Here is a 6,238-nt window from a genome sequence, read left to right as displayed (position 1 = left end):
TGACAAAATATATTTATAATTTGAGTGAACGTGAAGTATCTAGTTAAGGTAAAAATCAGGCTGCAGTTTTTATAGTATTTTTTGATGTCATTCTTGTATATTAGTCTAAATTAACCAGTCAAGGACATTCTCACAGCTCCAATTATAAGTAATATTTATCTCACTAATATCTGAGATTCCAGTATTCACCCAGTGACGCCAGAAGGTCGTATCACCACAGGAAAATATAATTATTAGGTACAAACAATCACAATAGCATAGTCATCCATGGGCGTTTTCCTTCTACATCGTTTTCTGTGGTGACGCATCAAGGTCGCTTATTAAACGTTTTTTTGTTTATAGATTTACCGGTGAGATACGAGCCCATTTATATTATTTCATTTATTATCATTATCTCTCATTATTATTATTTTTTATTATCTATATTATGTAAATGAATATTATCAACATACATACGTGAATAAAGGAAATAGTTTATACCTTGAATAAAATACAAGGCATTGACACACCTCAAGTATAATTTAGAGGCCATTTTTACAAGTGTTTTTTGTTTTAATTTACATAAGAAAAGTAAGTTATAATTTAAGTGGAAAAAACATCGTTCGGGTGTTTGTGTATCACCATAACAGGAAGGTGAAGTGAGATCAAATTCTATTGTTTATTCAGATTCCTTGGAGGGTGTTGATCCAGTGGGGAGAGGAGGAGGAGGAAGAATAAGAGGAGGAAGAGGTAAAGGAAGAGGAGGAGAGGAAAAGTAAAAGTAAAAAAAAAAAATACTATAGTTCCCCCTATTTTGAGCATACCTGTTGCCCAAGTACTTGACAATATGGGACCAGCTCAGGCAAAACGCATCATCAGTATGTTATTAATTAGTTTGTATGGCGTAACAGTGAGGGCCACACATACCTCTTAGTACCTCAGTGTGACGAGAAACCTTCACTTTTCTCGCCCATGTGTATCGGCTACTGACACAACATAGCGATTTGTAACTTGCTAAATGTAGGTCAGAGTGGCTAGGTAAGAAGATCAACGTCTATATAGGATCAGTACCAACACGCAGATAGGGTACGACTGAGAGAAGAATGAATTTGAGTTAGGCCTATCTTATTTAAGTAGGAACGACCATTACGGGACGTCAAAGTGGGTTGATCTGAGCCTGTTATAGAGTATCCCCTCATCACTAATTATAATTTTTTTATTAATAACTTTACCATTAATCTTTCACCGCTTGTTCAATTTTACCTATTAATATGTAACAAAATAGCTTACGACAATGATTAATAACAAATAAACTAAGCTAAATATGCAATAAATTATAAACCGGATACCTGTAAAATACAATAAATATCAAAACTTATTGTATATAACATTAGAATAGATAAAGTAACGGATTAAAAACCCTTAAATTTCGATAACAAAGAATTCTAATACTATAAGTCGATGTAAACTGTACTTTAAAGTAGAGGATACGTATATTGCTGCATTTTTTAAGTCTGTGGATGACTGAGAATGTGTAATATGTCCACTTTCGTCTGTTTTAAGTAAGAGGATTAATTGTATGATGGATGTTCCTATAAATATCTCTACCATTAATCTCTCATCGCTTGTTCAATTTCATCCATTAATATATAACAAAATGACTTACGACAATAATAAATAAATAAAATAAGCAATGCTCAATAATTTATATACCGGATACCTACAAAATGCTACAATAAATATTCAAATGTTTTATATAGCATTAGAATAGAAAGAAAACGAATTAAATATCTTTAAATTATATTAAAAAAAAATACAATACCCTTATGCGATGCGTTTTTGTCACCGTTGGCAGCAGGCAGGAGACCTATACAGACGGAGCTTCAAATATCGTCAATTTGGCGCCAAGTGGAGCTTCACATATCGTCAATTTGGCGCCAAGTGTACGAGGCTACGGTAATGGGGACATAACTCTTACAAATATATGAAAAATAAACCTGGAAACTCTACTTTGAGGTAAGAGTTGTATTTCTTACGTCTACAGATGATTGATTGTGTGTAATATGTCTACTTTTCTTCTGTTTTAAGTACAAGGATTGTAATTACTATGCTGCGAGTCTATTTCCGTCTGTTTATTTTTTTAACTACTAATGACATGAAAATACACGTAGATAATTATTAGTCGTATTTAATTATAAGCTATAAAATGTACTAATTATAACGGTATTTTTTCTAATTTATTTATTTGTTTCAGTGTGGTGACTTCAAGATTTTGTTTTTCTCTATAACAAGAAAATACGAAGAAATACGCCTTAGCTGACTTGGACACACTGTAATAAGGTACAAATGATTTAAGCGTATTTTACGTGTTTTAACTCCCATAAAAGGATATTATTATTATTATTATTATTATTATTATTATTATTATTATTATTATTATTATTATTATTATTATTATTATTATTATTATTATTATTATTATTATTATTATTATTATTATTATTATTTTGTCAGGTGTAGGCCATTATTATTATTATTATTATTATTATTATTATTATTATTATTATTATTATTATTATTATTATAATTTATTATTATTGTTATTGTTATTATTATTATTATTATTATTGTTATTATTATTATTATTATTATTAGTAGTAGTATTATTGTTATTATTATTATTATTATTATTATTATTATTATTGTTATTGTAATTATTATTATTATTATTATTGTTATTATTATTATTATTATTATTATTATTATTATTATTATTATTATGTTGAGGCTACAGCAAAACATAATTTTTCCACATATAATTTCCCATAAGATTTTTGACTCGATTATTACTTTTACATATACGAAAATAACTATAAACTTTGACCACTAGAGTTTTATCCAAGGTTACTGCATCAATGAGAATTATACAGCATTTGGTTCATAATTGGGCGGAGATAAATACATTAATTAATAAATAAATACAACTGGGCAGCTTAATATGTTAATTTTATTTAATTCAGGTTTGCCATATTTGGTTATGTTAGCCAGAATAATTTATACTGTTGTAGGTTTGGCTAGGACAGATTTGGGTGCAGAGGCAGATATGTGGATAGAAAATAGATAGGTAGGTAGATATAGATAGGTAGATATAGATAGGTAGGTAGATATAGATAGGTAGGTAGATATAGATAGGTAGGTAGATATAGATAGGTAGGTAGATATAGATAGGTAGGTAGATATAGATAGGTAGGTAGATATAGATAGGTAGGTAGATATAGATAGGTAGGTAGATATAGATAGGTAGGTAGATATAGATAGGTAGGTTAGGTTAGATGATAGTGTTCTGGCTAAAGGATTTTTGAGTTAATTTTGAAAGTGTTATGTATTGGTATATAGCCAATTGTAACCTGATTTTAATTGTACCAAACTTAACCTAACCTTATTTTAATTTACCTCTGCTAACCTAACTTAACCTAACCTTACTTTAATTTACCTCTGCTAACCTAATTTAACCTAACCTTAATTTAATTTACTTCTGCTAACCTAACCAAACTTAACCTAACCTTAATTTAATTTACCTCTGCTAACCTAATTTAACCTAACCTTAATTTAATTTACCTCTGCTAACCTAACTTAACCAAACCTTACTTTAATTTACTTCTGCTAACCTAACCAAACTTAACCTAACCTTAATTTAATTTACTTCTGCTAACCTAACCAAACTTAACCTAACCTTAATTTAATTTACCTCTGCTAACCTAATTTAACCTAACCTTAATTTAATTTACCTCTGCTAACCTAACTTAACCAAACCTTACTTTAATTTACTTCTGCTAACCTAACCAAACTTAACCTAACCTTATTTTAATTTACCTCTGCCAACCTAACCTAACCAATACCGCTGCCAATAGCCACATATAGCCAACACTGTTTACATTATATCATAGCTCTATAACCAGTACATGATTATAACTTGTTTAATTATAGTTTAACCCTGACCTCATTACGGCTTCTTGTGACCCAACTATTTCTTTCCTGGGTCATAAATTGCCCAGTTGTCAAGGTAACCACTTAATTGTGATATATATATGTATATTTTAACATGTGGGCGATCTTTCTCAGGCGCTTGGGTACGGGGGGGGTGGGGTGGGCGGGTGGGTTGGGTGGGGGGGTTGTGATTCGCCAGTTAGGTCCTATGGTATCCTAATAGATCCTAACCTAACCTCTTTGACAAGTCGATTATGCCCTTTAGTGAGCCCTAATCTGATCTGGCCTTAACCTAACTTAACCCAACCTAATGTCTTAACCTAACTTAACCCAACCTAATGTTGAAGCACGTGTGAGCCAAATCCCAATCGAAGGGGGGTAACTAGATTTTATCTCCAATCCTAACCCAACTCCAACTCCAACCTAACCTAACCACTAGCTTTATTCCTTATACAAAACTCACTTTATTTTCTTCATTTCCGTCACGAATTAAACTATTATTATCATTCTGGTCCGCCATGTTTGTTATGACAGCACCTCGTCTCTCATTGGTTAACGAATCGACCAATCAGACACACGCTTTATCATTCCGTTGATGAATACCTGTAGTTAAGTTCCCTTTTTTATGACAGCAGGGAACCAGTTTAGCAGGATGTAAACAAACTTCACAGCCGCGAAAAAACTGACTTTATAAACGCATTAATCTTTATTATAACCCAACTGAAGAAGGGAATTAAGACTTACATGTTTGCTTGAGTTAATACCAGGTGGAGTCAGGTGCCGGGGAGAATAAACACATTGGTTTTACGATAGAAAATGACATGTTTGTAGTCATCAGCGTTCACCATTCTACCTTCCGTAAACTCAGATGTTCGTATAATGACTTTTTCTCGTAATTGAAGGTGAAGGAATGATCGTAATTATTTTGACTTACGTTTAAATGCATAAAATAACGTAGGAATGATCGTAATTATTTTGACTTACGTTTAAATACAGAAAATACCGTAGGAATGATCGTAATTATTTTGACTTACGTTCAAATACATAAAATAAACGTAGGAATGATCGTAATTATTTTGACTTACGTTTAAATGCATAAAATAACGTAGGAATGATCGTAATTATTTTGACTTACGTTTAAATACAGAAAATACCGTAGGAATGATCGTAATTATTTTGACTTACGTTCAAATACATAAAATAACTTACATGTATCAGAATTATAAACTTGGATCCCATTATATTAGAAACTTTAGACAAAACGAAAAAAATAGTTCCCAAATTATATGTTCTGAGACTTGAAACTGATTACAGATTGAACTTAACAGTAAACAACAATAATATACCCACAAAAATATCAATTAAGTGACAAAATCTAGGGTTAAGATAATTTCAGGTCGTTTTAGCTAATTTCAGGTCGTTTTAGCTAATTTCAAGTCGTCTTAGCTAATTTCAAGTCGTCTTAGCTAATTCCAGGTCGTCTTAGCTAATTTCAAGTCGTCTTAGTTAAGTTCAGGTCGTCTTAGCTAATTCCAGGTCGTCTTAGCTAATTTCAAGTCGTCTTAGTTAAGTTCAGGTCGTCTTAGCTAATTCCAGGCCGTCTTAGCCACTCAAGTCGTCTTAGCGTTAAGTTCAGGTCGTCTTAGCTAATTCCAGGTCGTCTTAGCCAATTTCAAGTCGTCTTAGTTAAGTTCAGGTCAGTCTTAGCTAATTCCAGGTCGTCTTAGGGCCAATTCCAGGTCGTCTTAGCTAATTTCAAGTCGTCTTAGTTGTTCAGGTCGCCTTAGCTAATTCCAGCAGGTCGTCTTAGCTTACTCAAGTCGTCTTAGTTAAGTTCAGGTCGTCTTAGCTACCCCAGGTCGTCTTAGCTAATTTCAGGTCGCCTTTTGCAAATTTTTCGGTTGTCTTAATAATTTCAAGTCGTCTTAGTTAAGTTCAATAGGTCGTCTTAGCTAATTCCAGGTCGTCTTAGCTAATTTCAGGTCGCCTTTGCAAATTTCTGGTTGTCTTAGCTAATTTCAAGTCGTCTTAGTTAAGTTCAGGTCGTCTTAGCTAATTCCAGGTCGTCTTAGCTAATTTCAAGTCGTCTTAGTTAAGTTCAGGTCGTCTTAGCTAATTCCTGGTCGTCTTAGCTAACTCCAGGTCGTCTTAGCTAATTCCTGGTCGTCTTAGCTAATTTCTAACATTGGCCGTCTTGCTGAACCTCATCGTAAGACAACATGCGACACACAGTAACTAGGCTAATTCACGCTCCTCCTGAAATACGAAAACA

The sequence above is a fragment of the Homarus americanus genome, unplaced genomic scaffold, assembly GCF_018991925.1.
Source record: "Homarus americanus isolate GMGI-L3 unplaced genomic scaffold, GMGI_Hamer_2.0 scaffold21300, whole genome shotgun sequence".
NCBI lineage: Eukaryota > Metazoa > Arthropoda > Malacostraca > Decapoda > Nephropidae > Homarus > Homarus americanus.
The sequence above is the reverse complement of the archived record's forward strand: the minus strand, read 5'-3'. Positions refer to the sequence as shown.